The 18,489-nt window shown below is 47.8% G+C and overlaps 1 protein-coding gene across 7 annotated transcripts in view; it reads right to left on the bottom strand.

Moving 5' to 3' along the window:
• The window catches only part of AUTS2 (activator of transcription and developmental regulator AUTS2), a 1,064,120-nt gene that overhangs the window by 299,809 nt on the left and 745,822 nt on the right, over nucleotides 1-18,489 (bottom strand). The gene's annotated exons all lie outside the window — the stretch shown is intronic.

Raw genomic sequence — 18,489 nt, 5'->3', positions numbered from 1 at the left:
AGGATCATTCAGTGGGATTCAGGGTCAGTTGATACCTTCAGAAGGAGACCTTCTGCCTCCAGCTAACGTGAAAGGTTATGTCTCTCCTGGTGCTTTTACCCAGAAAAAGAGGAAAACCTCTGGGTGCTGCATTTTCTCACGTGGACCCTGAAGGGAAGAGATAATGGGCAGAGTTCACCAGCTGTGGTGGCTGCCTTTCCTAAGGCCCAGAAGAAAGAGGGAATGTTCTCTACAGAAAACATACCAAGCACAAGAGGAGGTCAGGGAAGTAAATCAGTAATATGGGCAAAGAAGTATGTGTTAAGGCTGCAGACTTGCATCATACCTAACAGATCCCGAATTCCAACTGGTGAGCTAAGTCTGGAATAACCAGAGAATGAGTTAACTCATTAGATGTGAAAGGGAAATGATAAAAACCACATTTTCTTTTTTAAACCAACAGTGTTCGTTATCCGTCGGATCTTAAAAAGGGGGATGTGTTTTGTCGGAGCGAATGCACAGCAGGTCAACGTATTTGTCTGTAGACGAGCAGTCCTTGACAGGCACTGCTACGCGGACAGATGTTCCATCGAGACACGGGACTGGCCCTAGAGCCGCTTTCAGGTTAGCAGTAGAGAGAAAGCTAGAACACAAACGCCGCACAGAGGTGTGGTGTGGTGAGAGCCACAGTCCATCAGGACGACTCTCCCCACGGGGCACAGAAGGACAGACCACGCGCTGTGGGGGAAGACACGGGTCATGGGTGGCCGGTCTGGCAACCGTGACGACACTGTCAAAACCAGCGTGACGCATGATTGAAAAAAGGGAGGAACAGATGGCCCGGCAATTCTGAAGGTGGAACCAATAGGACGTGGTAACACATGGACATGAGGAACAAGGAAGAGGGATGAGTCTAGGATGATGCCAAGGTTTTTAGTGTGGCCACCTGGACACGGGAGTTGGTGCAGCTACAAACAGAAACAGAAAATGAATTCACTTCTACAATAGCCACGACTGACTGGATACCCACAGTTATTTACAAACCCCTTCTCCCGACATTTTGAGACTGAAGAAAGCCAGGTAGGCTCTCTTTTCCAACATTCCTGGCAGCCAAGGGAGGCCGCAAGACACACCTGGCTTAGACTTGAGGAGATGTCTGCTGAGGGCTCTGAAAATTTTTTCTCTCCTCAAAAAAAGAAGACAAGCAGGAAGCACTTGTCTCTTGCCTTTGAACATGGTTGTAGGAGGATGTGATGTCCAGATCTGCGGCAGCCACCTTGCGAAAATGAGGCAGCCGAAAGTACAAAAGTACAAAAACAAGATGGCGGTGGCCCAATGGAGACATCTGAACCAACCTAAGAGCGGCCTGCCTGTGGACACTTTTGTTCAGATAAAAATGAGTTACCTTATCATTTAAACCACTGTTCGAGCGCTCCCAAATGCGAGTAACGACAACTCCATCCGAATGGACATCTTGCTGTTACAAGACATGACTGGGGGACGATTTCCTCTTTCCAGCTTACCCTCTCTGCACTTTGAGTATTTGGGAACTCACATCACAAACTCATAGACTAGTAGGTTCTAACACTTTCTACTGTCTATACTGGCCCCTCCATGCCATAGGGCGATCAGAGTTTCAGCAACCAAGCTTCTACCAAGTACGACTGACTCGTGTTCGACCAGGCTTCCAAACTCAGATGGTCTAAGCTTACTTCTGTCTGACGAGCGACTTCTCTATTATAATAAATCAAGAGGTGAGATGAAGACTTTGAAGGCCCAGAACACCAGAGATGAAGTTCTCTTCTCCTCATTGTGTGATTCCCACCCCCACCCTTGCCTTTAATTAGGGCTTCTTTGAGGTTCCTAAGTTCTGGGCACATTTTCAAGAGTGACAAAGCATGATTCAGAAGAGGGTGGGGTGTGGGGGGAGAAGTGTGTTTTTGCCAGGCGGGTTCATCTCCCCAGATGTTCACAGCCGCCTTGTGAGGTAATCAGTGACAGCTGAGGGCTGTGGCCCAGCCCTTGCCCACGTCCCCAAGGACTGGTGTGCCGGGGGTCGAAGGAGTGGGCAGGCTGGGAAAGGGCCACCGCTGTCCACGCCCCCCACCGATCCTAACAGCAGTATGTCCCCGGGAATGGTTATTTGTATCAGAGTGTTAAGCCTTCTGCTTTCCAACAGTCCAGTTCTAATTTCAAGGTCCACTTAATTCCACATCAAGTAATTACTGATATACCCAGAAGCACCTTGTCTCCAGAGTTAAGCATATGGTGAAGAACTGAGACCTACTGGTGTCCATTATGGAAGCAGCACGGGTGCCAAGCCGATTAAAAATGCTCCAGCTCCCCACACGACATGCCGGGTGAGTGACAGCTCCTCGACGAGGCCAGTCGCAGAGTCTGCCAAAACAGGCTCTGCTGCGCAGGGGCCCACATGGTGCGCTGAGAAAACAGTTCCATTTCTGGTATTAAATTCCCATACTGACCCGAGGACTCTGCCGTGGGCTCAGCAGGAGCGAACCATCCAATTTACAGCTCTGCTCTCCGGAGCCTCGAGTGCCAGCCCCTGGCAGAGACGAATGATGGTCAACCCCTCCAGCTCATAAATTATGCAAAGGCAATAAACGCACTCCGCAAACAGCGCCTAACGCTCGCCTAGCCTGGCTCCCAACATGCTCCGTAAAAGCCAGAAGCTCGACACATGCAAGAGGTCCGCGCCACTCATAAAGGGGGTTTGTTGACAACCCCAGACGGAAAGCCAGCCACGGTCCTAAGGAGTCTTTCTGCCTCGCTGGCAGCCGTTTACAGGCCGGCTTTCTGAAAAAGGGGCTGTTTTATGGAGTCGGTGCGGGCAGAAGTCAGGGTCTAAATTCACATTTAATACACTGCGCGGCTTTTACGCCCTGAGCTCCGCGCGTTGTGGATTTTAGGCCAAATGGTTCTAGGTCTTGCAAGGTCAAAGGAAGAAGTGTCTGCTCCCCGGTCCCCAGATGCCAGCTCCAGTTCACAGGGTTCCCCGCGAGCCACGTCCTGACTCAGGCCTCCGTTCTGCACGAGGCCAAGATTGTGCAGCATCGAAGGCACAATCGGGGTCCCATCAGCGCTGATGGGACCATTGTAAGCACGCTGACGCCAGGGTCCCGCACTGGTGTCCCAGCACACAGGTTGCAGGCTCACGACCAACTTGAGGCAGCAGGGTACTCCCCAGGACCGGATTTCAAAGGCCTTTGTGAGACACTGAAAACATCTCCCTCCATTTCCAAAGCAAGAAATGAAAAGGAACAAGTGGGCCTTCCAGGCCAGGCAGGAAAAATCCCTGGTCGCCGCATCTTCAGACAAATACGTGACCCAAACCCAGCACAGACAAGAGAGGGAAAGAGGAGCAGGAAATCCAAGCCATACGCCTCAAAAGCCCGATTCAGAAACAGGTTAGTGCTGGAGCACAGTACGGCCGGCATGGGAAGCCATCTCCCCAACACCACCTTCAGTTCTGTCTCCTCTGGGTTCACACATCAGAAGGGAGATTCTGGGGCCAACTGCTTCCTTTAGTGCTTCCTGCCCACCCTTTAAATGCGTCAACCCCTCCCCCCACGTACCCACCCAATATTTTCTCCTTTTAAAAATTAGTGTATATTTGGGGCGCCTGGGTGGCTCAGTGGGTTAAGGCCTCTGCCTTGGGCTCAGGTCACGATCCCAGGGTCCTGGGATCAAGCCCCGCATTGGGGGTCTCTGCTCAGCAGGAGCCTGCTTCCCCCTCTCTCTCTGCCTGCCTCTCTGCCTACTTGTGATCTCTGCCTGTCAAATAAATAAATAAAATCTTTTAAAAAAATTAGTGTATATTTATTGAAGATATTTTTAGAAGTCACCCATGAGCCTAGGAAAATAGCAGTACACCTGTAGAATTCCCTACAGTGTTTCCTCTGTCCTCACACACATTTTAAGAAAAGAAAATAAATTTCTACTGTATTTAATCTACTCTGTTTTCACATAATGTGTCAAATATTTTGTTTAATGACCGAAATTTGCTGTCACATCATTAAAAAAAAAAAAAAAGGCATTGGGTGTGATGCATAAACAATGAATCTTGGAACATTGAAAAAATAAAGTTAAATTAAAAAAAAAGAAAAAAAAAGAAATATATAACATTTATATATATAAATATATATATATATATATATATATTTAAATATATAACACCTGTGCTGTAATCCACTATATGGATCGTAACTAATCAGGTAAGAAAACTCCCCAGTGCTGTTATCGCGATCGTCTTGACTGAACGTTCTGGAAGGTTCCCCTCATACACATTCACCAATGCCCCCTTCCCTAGTACCTTCTCACGGCCCCTCCTCCTCTGCATACCCCTTCATGTCACCGTCTCCCCAGAGTTGAAACTGCCGTCCTCCTGTTTCCCGTGACTCCCAGGGCAGCCTTGAGAGACCGCCTTCATCCCATCTACCATGTTGATGTCGACCTACACAACCCCATGCCCACGGCCTGCCCGCGGCGTGACTCGGGGAGGACTGCCTCAGTTCTCCGCATCTCAGTTTACTGATCTGTAAAATGTGGGTAACCACGGCGCTGCCCTCCGAGGACGGTCAGAAGAAAACAAGCCAGCACGCGTGAACGACTCCGACAACGTGTGGCAGAGTCAGGGCGCACCGTCCACGCTACGGGTCATCAACGTAGGTCTGGTTGGCTGCGCCCCCTTCCCGAAGCCCCGCAAACAGACTCGAGCGGGCGTCCGCCTAAATCCGGACCCGCGGTCTTCCGCTCCCCCCACGCCTGCCCCTCTCCCGCGGGGCCCTGGGGACGCCACCAGCGGTCAGTCTCCGCGGGGAGTCTTGTGGCCGCCCTTGGCTCCGTTCTCGACGGACCCACCTTCTCTCACCATGTGACTGGTCTGCTTCCTGAATGTGTCCCGCCTCCACCACCACGGCCACGGCTCCCCTCAGCCTTTTGTTTTCTCATGACAAGAGGCCAAGGCCTGCTTTCAGGGACCCTGGTCTCCCCGTCTTCTCGCCCAAGCCCTTCCTGACCAGGGCGGATCTCCTCAGTTTCCCTTCGGTCATTAGGACACTTCCCACGGCCGTGAAAGCGCTTCCCGTGACGTCCCCACGTCCCAACGCTCCTCCAGCACAGGGCCTCTCAAGCTCTCTGTGGCGAAGGACCATTTGTTTTTGTTTTGTTTCCTTTAATTTCCCAAACATCATAGACTGATGCTTCCGTAAGATATAATAAAAAATAAATTGCTACGAAAATGAAAAAGAAAAGCAAAGACATAAAAAATATGTGTTATTATGTTTAAGAGATACAAAATTACTCCACTAAATTGCTATAAAAGTTTCCAAACGCTTTGTTCTCAGCGGCCACGCCAATCTCGCAGCAGACAGTTGAGCGAGAGGGCCCATGGCGCGGCCTCTGTCTGCAGCTCCACTTCGAGTAGCGCTACCTTCACACACCCCTCGCCCTCGCCACACGCAGGCACACTCCCTCACACGCCCGGGACCTACTATCTTTGTGCTCATCAATTCCCTCTGCCTGGAATTCTACCCTCACAAATGCAGTTTGCTCTGTGAATTATCCAATGCTTTTCTTAGAATTAGGATTTCTTACAACTACAGTACTCGTCTTAGAATTAACTGCTTCTGTCTCCGTCCCTTACAAAATACTGTATTTTCATTGTCTGCCACGAGAGCCATCGCCACTAGAGAGGAAGCTCTGGGCAGATCAGTGCAGGCAGTGCCTCGGGATAGGGAAGGTGGAAGGTGCTCGATGGTATTGACAAATCCACCTTGTTCCTCTGCAGAATTCCTCACACCCATGGTTGATTCCAGGTAACATAAGCAAACTGGGATTCTGAAAAAGCAAGTAATTGCAAAGAAAGAAGGTGTGGGAAACCATGCCTAAGTCAATGGCTTCATATCGTGCGGCGGAGGCTGGAGCACAGGGGGCAGGGTCAAAATCATTAGCAGAGCCTGGCGCTGGGGCCCAGGGAGAAATGCCTTCCGTTAAAAGGCCCAGACAAGACACGATGACGATTTTAGGTGTATTCCTCGAAAGCAAGCATTTCTCATTTCCCTTTGGGAATCTCAGTATCTTGTTCTAAGACTCGGCTCCAAATCGAAAGGCGTCAGGGTGGGCGACACCTCTCCGCCTCATTCGGACGAAGGAACAATGGGATTCCAGGTACCTCGTGATGGAATGCATTCTTAAGCAGAAAGTGGCAATCATTGAATAGATCACCGACAATGACATTGAGGAGGGCATCGCTCTCTATTCTGCTCAATGGACCTTGCGGGAACAGTTATTTTGTATCTCAAATCCATTTATCACTGCCACCAAAGATGTCAGGGCTGCACGCCATCACTGAACAAAGTTATTTTATTCTTCTTTCTGCCTAAAGGAAATCAGAGCAAAATGAGGGAGAATCCCAACTTGTAAACTACAACGTCTAACATCAAGTACAATTTAACTTTGCCAGTGACAAAACAAATCGATTTCCCTTTGGGGCCGGCGGTTTATCTGCGACTGTAAAGACATCCCTCACCTAAAAGCAATTTCAGGAGAAGCCACCTAGAGAAAACATGACACTTATTTTCTTATTTAAAGAAGCAAAGGAGCGGCACAGTGACGGGAAGCATGTCCGCCACCACCTTCCCGTCTGCCCAATTCCTCGCACGCGCGAGAACGTGGTGCCATTTTGTGTCCACATATGGCAGCTCTGATGCTGTCTGTCTTCTGTCACCCCACAAAGCCCCCGTTTCACACTGTTTACACCGAGCTCGCATTGGCTTTGGGCTCGCAGTGAAATTCAAAGCTATTGGGAACCTTGACATAAAAGGGATCTTTTAATCCTGAAAATGGTGTGCGGTGCTCTTACTGATGGTAACACGATGCCATTGGCTCTCTTCCCTTCCACCTCAGCAGGAACGATGCCCGAGCAAACAAAATAGCTCTAAAAGGGCAAAAGCGTGATCGAAAGATTTGTTTGCCAAACAGTCGTTTAAGAGAGGAGAGTAAAGCTTCTGACGATCACAAAACGAGTGCATTAGGAAATAATATAAGGTCTACCTATCTTCAGCTGTTCGGGAGGCAGAAAGCAGAGCAAATCTTCAGAAGCTTCTGGAATTCTGTACTGGTGACCTATTATTCCTATGGGGAGCTCTTAGAACCTGGCACTTTTGCAAGTTCTCAGCTTGAATTGGCCAGGGCTCAAACAGCCAACGCGATCTGAGGGGCTAACAGAACACTTCTTCTTCTCCTCCGGGGTCTCTCAGATGATCACACACTTCCATTCAACAAATAACTTTAAAAAGTGTCTACTATGTGCTAGGCTCCTTCTGACCACCCATTAGCAGTACAAATACATCGCCGGAAATCAAGTTGTCCAAAAATGAAGTTCTAAAGGTCACAGATGACTTTTCAACATTTTTTCCCCATTCTTGTCACTTTCAAATCCAGGTATATTTCATAAAACAATCTGTATGCTGTAAATTTCCACTCAGCTCATTAAAATATTGTTGGGCTTTTGGAAGTGGAAGAAGTGGATATTTCACAAATCTTTGGAGTTCAGCTTTTTTCCCCCCCTTAGAAGAAAGGAAATCACACTTTGCCAAGTATAAACATACATAAACCCCAAAGATGAAATTTACTTAAAACCCAGAGCCCGCAAGCCTCAGTGGTTGCCAAAATGAGAAAAATGAGTTTCTCGTCCAAAGGTGAAACTGACAGTCCAGGGCCCGGTGATTTGTAAATGATCTCTTGGAAGCTTAAGCAACAGATCTTCTGCCTCTCTGTCATTGACTTACTGATTCTAAGTCATCAATAGCATTAATCCCTACCTTCCTGGGGACCGATTACAGACGACTTTGAAGATGGCGTGCAGCAAGAGTTTATTACGAGACCACCGTATGATTATGGCCAGGGAGACCTTCCCGGCGGCATTCCGTCTGCGACCCCCCGGAACGCTACGGCTTTCCCTTTCCATCTCACCGCTGCTTGTTCCATTGGGCGGGGCCTGGGCCCCCTGGGTTTGCTTCAACCAAACCTTGGTTCTTTTCCGAGTCCCGTGCGAGCTAATAAAACCCAAATCTGCTGATGAATAAGAAGGAAAAGCATGTTACGGGTTAAAATAATACAAGAGTCTATTTTTTCCGCTGTGTTGTGATCCATAGAAATCACCCTGAGCCTTTTCCCCTTTCTTCTCTGCCTGGGAAGCCAATTGCTTTGATTGCGGCGATACGAGCGAGCTAAAATGACTTGCCCTTGCTTGTGAGGCAAATGGAACATGCTAATAGAACTTATCGCATTACCCGATGCAAAAGTGCCATAGCTCATTACTTTAAGATAAAAGGATATCATTGCAGACGGCAAGCAGAATTGACTTTCTGAGGCCCGGCTTGATGATGATTTAATCAACTGCTCCCTTTCACTTCTCATCTCTGCGCCTGTCGGTTTCACAGGTGCCGTTAAATGAGACACTCAGAAAGTGAGCGCAGGGAAAGAAATTGCTGTCATTACTTTTCAAGAAAGGAGGTATGCAAATTTTCGACAGAAAGATTGCGTTCATAATGGGCCTGGTAAAATACAAGATCATGCTTGACAGGTGAGGGCGAGCCGTGCGCATGTCCTCAAGGCGCAGCAACCGTCCTCGTCTGGAAATGTGCTCCATACGACGGACCACAAACGAGAGACCGGGCGGGGCCAGGGCCCGGGAAGGTGGGACGCGCACGGGGTGGTCTGCACCGGTCCAGGTGCTGGGAAGGGGAAGGCAGCTCCAAGCCTCGGGAAAGCCACAGCCAGAGGATCAGATAACACAGCCTGGTGGCGCTCGGTCCGAACCAAAAATGGCAACGGGCTCTTGCAAAGCCCATCTGCTCTCTCACATTGACCTGTGGGATCGGCTTGCCTGGGTTCAAATCTTGGTTCTGCTCCTTACGATCTGGAGGGTCTCAGGCAACGAAATGGACCTTTCTGCCCCTCGGTTTAATTTGAGACCAAATGGGGCTGCTGACAGGCACCTACCTCCCAGGGCTGTTGGGAGCATTCATGTTCATAAACATACAACGATAAAACACACATAGATAACACAATAATTATGTATATGTATAAAATGCAGTAATTTTATATATATAATATGTAATTTTATAAATATATACATACATACTATGTATATTTATATACATAATATATAACATATAATGTAAACGTATATATACATATATTCAATCTATATTAAAATATATATTTATAAAATTATTTATTATATATATAAAATTATTGTGTATATGTGTGTGTGTGTATATATATGACATTAAAAAGTGCAGAACCAGGGTGCCTGGGTGGCTCAGTGGGTTAAGCCTCTGCCTTCCGCTCAGGTCATGATCTCAGGGTCCTGGGATCAAGCCCTGCATCGGGCTCTCTGCACAGCAGGGAACCTGCTTCCTCTTCTCTCTCTGCCTGCCTCTCTGCCTGCTTGTGATCTCTGTCAAATAAATAAATAAATAAAATCTTAAAAAAAAAAAAAAAAGGTGCAGACCCATGCGTCATCTGTAGGAGGCGCTCTGCAGATGTCAGAAAGCAGGCATTCATTCATTCTTCAACAAAGACGGAGTATCTCTTTTTTTCTTAAGAAGATGCTGCGAGGAGCAGGAAAGCGACCTGGCTAAGGTTCCAATAGAACACAATTAATTCTTCATTGATTTCGCATCTCTAAGTCTTGCTCCCCTGGCAGGTGGTGAGCTCCTCGACAGCACTCTGGTTGTCCCTGGAAGCCTCACAGGGCCTGGGGCTGTCTTAAGGACCCCAACACTGATCTGATGATTTACGGACCCTCCCCCCTCGCCCTCCTCCTCATTGCATATGTCTGAAGGACAAGCCCTCAGAGGCGTCTCCTCTTGGAGCTGGAAATTTGTCTTTCGTGGGGACCCTCGGGCGATCGCCGTGTGCCCTAGCCTGGGAAAGGAACAGACAGTCTGGACTGAACCACCTTCGGGAAGGCACGATGAATCTGTGCAGATTAAATGATCGGGCGGTTTGAACAGAGACGTTTTTTCATCCACTTTGCCTTCAGTAGGTAATTGTTCTATTTTCTCCAACACTCAAAGTCAAAGCATCTTTCTTAAAGTGCCTGTGACTCGGAGTTCCTCTTCCCCGGTAATGACGCTGCTGCACACCCTTCCAGCCCCTAACGTTGTGGGGTGCGGGATGCAGCTCCTGCTCTCTTTGCTAAGTAGCACCTACAAGATTCAATTCCTCGCCGCGGGGAGCACAGGACAGGGAGGAGGGCCCGTGACAGCCCAGCAGCTCTGAGCCCTCTACTTTGGAAGAGCCTGGTTCCCGACGTGCGTGTCACATCTTATCTCTGCCACGCGGCCCTTTCCGGGTAGGCATCCTGCACAGGAACCCTCTCTCGAACCCTCTTCTCCCCTACAATAGCCAGCCGACAGCCATCAGTCATTTAAAAAGAATGTTCTGACAACAGCCCAGGGAGGGAGGTGTTAAGACCCTTGTGTTTTCAAGAGGAGGAGTGAAGGCTTCTGATGGCACAGGCACTACTTGAACCCCGTCTGTCCTCCTCAGCTCGTGTTCTCAGCACGCACAATACAGCCCTGTCGCTCGCTCATGCCCTGTGCAAAGAGACTACTTGAAAAACATCTTTCTGATTAATTGCTTGGCCTGGGTAGAGGCAGGCGGAAACCGAAAAGAGGCAGCGAATGCAGGCAGCCAGCCCTATTTCTACCCCACGCCAGACAGCTTTACCTTCGGAGGACAACTTAGCACAGTACCTGGCTCAGGAAAGAGCTCATGAAATCTGAGGCTGACCTAGGTTCAAATTCTGATCCCTCTAACTTAGCAGCCATGCAGTCTTGGCAAAGACACACAATATCCTGAAGGCCACCTTCCTTCTTTTCCAGCCAGCAAACGGGAAGGGTACATACATGGGATTTTTGTTAGAATGAAATGAGTTGAAGCATGTGAAAGCAGCCAGAAAGAAATACTAAGAGCTTTACTCTGTCCAACTCTTTCATGAAAGAAATGCTATATCACACACGGAGATGAGGCAAGGGCCGTTATTTAAATGTTGGGTTTAATTTCTTTATGATTTTATTGCCAGACGGGAAATCACATCCTGTAAGAATTTCTGCTTGGGAGGTGTTTGAAGACTCACTACTACACTGGGCAGAAGGAGAAACAATAGCCCAAACAAAGAAGCAGAAACAGAAACAAACTATCATTCCCTCCCGAAGTAGAATAACAAACGGTTTCATTTCACTGATAAAACACACGCATGCCTTGGGAGATGGCGCAGGCTGGGTTCTAGCCCGCTGCAATAAAATGAGTATCGAAATAAAGTGAGTCGAATGAAATTTTTGGTTTCCCAGCGCGTATAAAAGTTATGTTTACACGACACTGTAGTCTATTAAGTGTGCAACAGCACCATGTCTAAAAACCCCCAACGTACGCACCTTAGTTAATAAATACTTTATTGTGAAAAAATGTGAACCATCATCTGAGATTTCGGTGAGTCTTCTTGCTGGTCGGGGGTCTTGCCTCCATGTGGCCAAGCAGCGCACTGATCAGGGTGGTTGGTGCTGAACCGTGGGGTGGCTGTGGCCATTTCTTAAAATAAGGTGGCAGTGAAGTTGGCCACATCGATTGACCTTCCCCATCATGAACGACTTCTCTGTGGCACGTGATGCTGTCTGATAGCATTTCACCCGCAGGAGAACTTCTTTTAGAATTGGAGCCAATCTTCTCAAACCCGTCTGCTGCTTTACCAACTACATTTATGTCATTTTCTAAGTCCTTTGTTGCCATTGCAACAGTCTTCATAGCATCTTCACCAGGAGCAGATCCCACTTCAAAAACCACCTTCTTTTGCTCATGCAGAGGAAGCACGAGATGGTAGCGATGCAGCCCCATCTTCAGGCTCCGTTCTAACTCCAGTTCTCTTGCTCCAGCACCCCTGCGCTGACTGCCTCCCCTGAAGTGTTGAATCTGTCAAAGTTATCCATGAGCACTGGAATCAACTTCTTCCAAACTCCCCTCAGTGTCGATATTTGACTTCTTCCTATAAATCACAAATGTATTTAATGCCATTGAATATGGTGAAGCCTTTCCAGAGTGTTTTCCATTTATGCTGCCCAGATCCATCAGAGAAATCACTACCTATGGCAGCTACGGCCTGATGAAATGTACTTCTTAAGTGATGGGATTCGAAAGTTGAAAGGACGCCTTGACCCTCAGGCTGCAGAATGGATGTTGTGTTCACAGGTATGAAAATCACATTAATCTCATTCTACGTCACCATCAGAGCTCTTGGGTGACCAGGTATATTGTCAATGAGCAGTCATATTTTGAAAGGAGGGGTGCCTGGGTGGCTCTGTGGGTTGAGCCTCTGCCTTTGGCTCAGGTCATGATCTCAGGGTCCTGGGATCGAACCCCGCATCGGGCTCTCTGCTGAGTGGGGGGCCTGCTTCCTCCTCTCTCTCTGCCTGTTTCTCTGCCTACTTGTGATCTCTCTCTTTGTCAAGTAAATAAATAAAATCTTAAAAAAGAAAAAGAAAGAAAGGATTCTTATTTTCTGAGGAGTATGTCTCAACAGTGGGCTTAAAATATTCAGTAAACCATTTGTCAACAGACATGCCGTTACGTACGCTTCATGTCCATTTATAGAGCCCAGGCAGAGTAGTTTAAGCACAATTCTGAAGGGCCCTAAGATTTTCATAATGGTACACTCACGCTGGCTTCCGCTTAAAGTCACCAGTTGTATGAGCCCTCTGAAGCTTTGAAGCCAGGCATTGACGTCTCCTCCCTAGCTATGCAAGTCTTCAAGGGCATCTTCTTGCAAAAGAAGACTGTCTCATCTACATGAAGGTCTACTGTTTGATGCAGCCCCCTTCATTGACGATCTTAGCTAGATCTTCTGGATCCCTTGCGGCTTCTTCATTGACGATCTTAGCTAGATCTGGGTCACTCGCAGCTTCTTCATGGACGATCCTAGCTAGATCTTCTGGATCCCTTGCGGCTTCTTCATTGATGGTCTTAGCTGGATCTCCTGGGTCACTCGCAACTTCTTCATTGACGATCTTAGCTAGATCTCCTGGGTCACTCGCAGCTTCGAGTTTTGCACTTTGATGTTAGGAAGGTGGCTTCTTTCCTAAATCAATCCCTACTGGCTTTAAACCGTGCTTCTGCCGCTTCCTCACCTCTCCCGGCCTTTGCTGGATCAAACAAGGGAGGGCCTTGCACCAGATTGGGCTCTGGCTTAAGGGAATGCCGTGGCTGGTTTGATCTTCTATCCAGACCCTTCAAATTTTCTCTATGTCAGCAATAAGGCTGCTTCAACCTTATTCGTGTTCATTAGATAACACTTTTAATTTCCTTCTAAAACTTTTCCTTTGCATTCACAACTTGACTAAGTGTTTGGTGCAAGAGGCCTTGCTTTCGGCCTGTCTTGGCTTTAAACGAGCTTTCTTCACTAAGCTCAATCATCTGCAGCTTTTGATTTAAAGGGAGACACTTGTGGCTCTTTCTTGGCCACTCAGAGGTCACTGTAGGGTTATCAGCTGGCCCGATTTCAAAATCACTGGGTCTCAGAGAATAGGGAGGCCCCAGGAGAGGGATCTGGGGGAACGGCCAGGCAGTGCAGCAGTCGGAACACACACAACCTTTACCTGGTGAGCCTACCGCCTGGTGGGGGCACAGTTCAGGGCACCCCAAAACAATTACAACAGTGACATCGAAGACTGCTGATTACAGATCACCATTGCAAATACAATAAAAAGGAACGAGTCTGAAATACCACGAGAATCCCCAAAACGTGACAAAGAGATGAACTGAGCAAGTGGTGTTGGAAAAATGGCACCAACAGAATTGCTTAATTCCGGGTTGCCCCAGACCTTCAATTCAGTACGTGCGAAACAAGGGGTGTGTGAGGCACCACGAAGGGAAGGGCGGTCCCATGAGGTATGGCTACACCCACAAGGTGAGTCTCCTCACAATTTAATTTTCTAAGTGCTCCTTCAGGTTCCTGAGGCACCTGTTTCTGTGTGGATACAACCTGGATTTGTTCTTCGGTCAAAGAGCAGCCAGGTACCCGTGCACAGAAACGGAAGTAAAATGCCCAGATATGGGAGTTGAGTCAGACTTGTCGACTATGCAGGGTCTAGTGAGGTCTTGTGGGTTTTGATATTAGCAAGATGTTCCCTCAAATTCAAACCGGCAAAATGAATGACTAGACAGACGGGGCATCTCAAATGTCCGGGGATTATCGGTGCAGCTAGGAAGCCGGCCGTCCTGAAATCTGTCCAGGGATTCCAAGCACTCAGGGCTCGGGGCTAGCTGGATAGCCCTTGGCCCAGAATTTATATATACATGAGGCCGACTTAAGGACTTATCTAACGAGACCTGCCATCGGAGTAACCTTGGGAGGAGGCAGACGCTTCTGGGAGCATTAGCGTTGGTAATCACCCACACGAGACTGGTGGAGGGAGTTTAACTCAAATGCCGGGCCCTTGGTAGGCACACCCAACAAACGGGCCAGACGACTTGTATCCCACTCGGGAAGGCCTCCTGTGTCCCGTAGGCATGAAGGCTTTCTCTGACTTCTCTGCCTCTTCAACACCATTGGTCAGCATTTACTTCTAATCTGTTCTTCCGAAATCTGATGCCTGAAAGGTGCTCCGTACATACATGTGCAAAAATGACGTCGTAAATCCCATTAGCAAACCATCTGAGGGCAGGTGTCACGGAAACTGTGTAATTGAGGGGGTCGAGAAAGGTCCAGTGGTTGACGGAACGGAGACGTTAGTGTCTGACAGTATGGGTGTCTGAATGTGTGTACGAGAAAGACACAGAATTAATTTCAAGGTAAAAGAAACTCCGAAGAAACTAACACCGTACACCCGAAGAAATGCAATTTTAAGTTATTCTCTTAAGAAACTCAGGAGACTCAAAATCCTAAAATCTTTCTTCTTTACATTTGACTCACTTCAAGCCAACTGAAGCGACCATGGACTTGAAGAGGGAAGACAGCACGGGGCTCTCACGTTGCTGGAATGTCACGGTCCCATTAGCAACCACCCGCCCATCAGACCTGTTGTTTTGGTTTAAAAATGCAAGAGAGCGAAAGGCATAGCCAAAGGAACAGAAATACGGCCCGAGACGACTTGAGTTGCAAATGTGAGAGGGCTGTTCCAGAAGGTCCAAAGACAAAGTGGCCTCCCGTTCCAGACGACCCAGAAACGGATTTTTTTCCCCTTCCCCTACCAGGCACTTCACTCCTGCCCCTCTTTAGAATCCATCATCTTCATAACTGGCATTTCAAATTAAATTGTACCTAACAACAGCCTTGATTTTAGGATGGCTTGAAAGCCTATCTTATAAATCATAAACAAGGAAGGGTAGGATTACTATAAATTGTCGGCAAGAAAGCACAAATCGCCAAGATAAGAACACCCACTGGTCTGCCAGTCTCAAGTTTCCTGTTTTGACATACTATATGCAGTAATTTGGTACCCACAATCTCTTATTAGAAAATGAATGTGCTATTTTTCTGAATGCTGCAATTACAATAATTGAATTTAAAATGGGGATTGAGTTTCTCTATTTGGAGGAAGAGAATAATTGTGTATTTTTGATTAAAATCAAGGGGACTGAAAAGGGGTTGTACGAATTCCAGCTTCAGTCTCCCTGAGTGACGCCCCGTGAGGCCGGAGAAGAGAAACAACATTCGAGAGAGAAATGGACCAGCGCCTCGGCAGGCAGGCCCCGTCTTTGGCCTCATGTGCTTTGTCTCCTGGCCTTTGTCACACCACCCCTGTGACAGAGGCCATCAGAGCACCAGGGCATGGCGACGTTGTAAAGCGTTTCCCACTGGGTCAAAAATGGAGAGTGAAAATGCAAGGGAAACAAACATCTCTCCGTGTGCAGGGGCTGCCCCTTTCAGACCGCTCACCTTCTGGACCTTCTGGACCCCTTTCCCTTCCTTCTTTAGAGAACCCCTTCCCGGGTGGGGGGTTGGGCGGTAAAACGGCAGGAAGAGCCGGGGGAGAAGAGAACTAATGATGCTTTCTAGAGCCCCCAGATTCTTTTATTTTACCAAAAGTAGTATATAAAAAGCCATCTTTAAGGTTTGGATATACGGAAGGAGAAGGGATCCAGAGAGAACAGGGCTCTCTCTTGCCTCTGTCAGGCCGTCTGATTTTAGTTTTGATGGCGCCATTCGGTCTTCTGAAACCCCCATTTATCCAAATGTGAAGGCGAAACGGAGTCTCACAAGTCCTCCTAAATATTCCTTAAAATAGAGCTTCCTAAGAAAAGAGAACAACTTTTCTAGCACAAAATGAGCCACGGGTTGTCTCTTTATACTGCTTACTTTTTATTCCAAGTGGCTTTAATGGCTTTCTTGAGCTGTCCCTGACAAGACTATACCGGTCATGTTTAAAATGCGCGTCCGACGCGTCTGTCCACAGGTACACACCCACGAAACCGTCACCCCCACTGAGACAGGAAGCGCCTCCCCAGCCCTCCGAAGTCGCTCCCTTGCTCCTTTGTTGATCCCCCTCACCCCTCCCTGTCCCCGCCGCGGATCTGCTTTCTGTCACTACAGCTTAGTTTGTATGTTTTCTAGAGTTATATATAAATGGAATCACACAGTACGTACTCTTTTTGTCTGGTTTCTATCATTCACTGCCTACTATTTGGACGCCTAATTAAAAGGGAGCCTCCTAGGCCAGGGTTTACAGTCATCCGCCAGGAACGGGACCCATTACTTGGTCCTACTTTATTCTTAGGCTTTATTATGTACTTCAGTAATCAATAAGCATTTCTATGGCAGAGGGTTTATTTTACTCTATAAATCCGGGAAGGAGAGAATGATATGAAGACATCAGTATGGACGGGCTCTGCTGCTCTGTAAGACCACGAGGAGAACGCGAGCGACAGATTTAAATCCAGGAAGGTTGCAGAGCCGTCACAGCTCCTGGCTGGGTGGCAGGAATCGTAAAAGACTCAGGCAAGATCTACAGCAATGCACCGCGAACCAATGGGACTCCCGGAGCCAAAAACAAAAAACAAACCCCCCCCCCCCCCCACACACACACACCCACACTGAACAGCACGCTGCTCGTCTACCCAGGAAGAACGATGAGCACGGGCTTGAGCGGAATGGGAAGAGCCCCTCTCAAAAATCCCAACTATTTAACAGAACAAATAAGAAGGTAGCCAAGGAATGTAGATTACAGAAAGCCCCACTCAGGTTTAGGAACTCAGGGGTCCTCTGGCGGTTCCCGGGAGGCTCTTCATTCCCCCCAGCCCCGCTCCCGCAGCTCCTGCCCCCAGGCCTTCTTTTCTCCAGGAGCCCTTGGAAACTCCCTCTTCCCCTCAAAGGCAGAGAGGTCGGTTCATGGAAGAGGAAATAGGAATGGCTAATAAACCTCTGGAGAAAAGTACTCAACTTTACCAGTAATCAAAGAAAGCAGATTAAGAAGGTCTATTTCTTTTTTAATCTTTCAAAGTTGAAAAAAAAAAAAACTCATAAACACTGATACACAATGTCGGCATCCTTGAGGTGAGGCAGACACGCATCCGCTCTTGCAGGAATGTCTGTGGTCTGCCTGGAAGAGATTTCCGTGACAGGCCTTAAGAACCAGCAGCTCCGGGCACCTGGGTGGCTCAGTGGGATAAGCCGCTGCCTTCGGCTCAGGTCAGGATCTCAGGGTCCTGGGATCGAGCCCGGCATTGGGCTCTCTGCTCAGCAGGGAACCTGCTTCCCTCTCTCTCTCTCTGCCTGCCTCTCCATCTGCTTGTGATCTCTCTCTGTCAAATAAATAAATAAAATCTTAAAAGAAAAAAAAAAAAAAAGAACTAGCAGCTCAACTCTCCTCGACATATAGATCCAAAATGAAGCAAAAACATCTGTGGGAATTTGCTTACCAATTTTATCAGGCAGTTAGGAAACAACCCGGCAGAACATGACACGGCTACGGTTAGCACATGGGAAGAAGGAAATACGCCATGCTACACTTGACGCAGATCGTCTTTTTTAACATTATAACACCTCCCCACCCTCCCCGCACTCCATTGTGTAGGTTTTAGAATTCCAGTGTTACAGTGAGAAGGTGAGAATTGAAGACTTTAAGTAACTTGCCAAGAGCCACCATTTCTAAGCTCCAGGCATCTGAACCAGGGTATTTCTAGGTCTGTGACCTGTACAGACCAACATAGGCTTCCTGAACCTAAACGTCCCCAAATTGGGGATAGATATATCAATATGACATTCAGCCATAATAATAATGTTCTTAAGGAATTTCAATAAAATGGAAAACTGATCATGGTTAGAGCAAAGTTAAAATAAAAATCCTGAAAGTGATCTTGGGTGAATTGTATATCCTTTTTTAGGTTCAAGTTCCTCTCATCAATGAAAAAGGGAAATAGGAGCCACCTCTCCAGAGGTAAGGAAATAATCCACGGAAAATGCTACTTTTATTGGTACTACTACAATGA

Source organism: Mustela lutreola, chromosome 17 (assembly GCF_030435805.1).
Source record: "Mustela lutreola isolate mMusLut2 chromosome 17, mMusLut2.pri, whole genome shotgun sequence".
In the NCBI taxonomy this organism is placed as follows: Eukaryota; Metazoa; Chordata; class Mammalia; order Carnivora; family Mustelidae; genus Mustela; species Mustela lutreola.
This window is presented reverse-complemented; position numbering and strand designations above follow the sequence as displayed.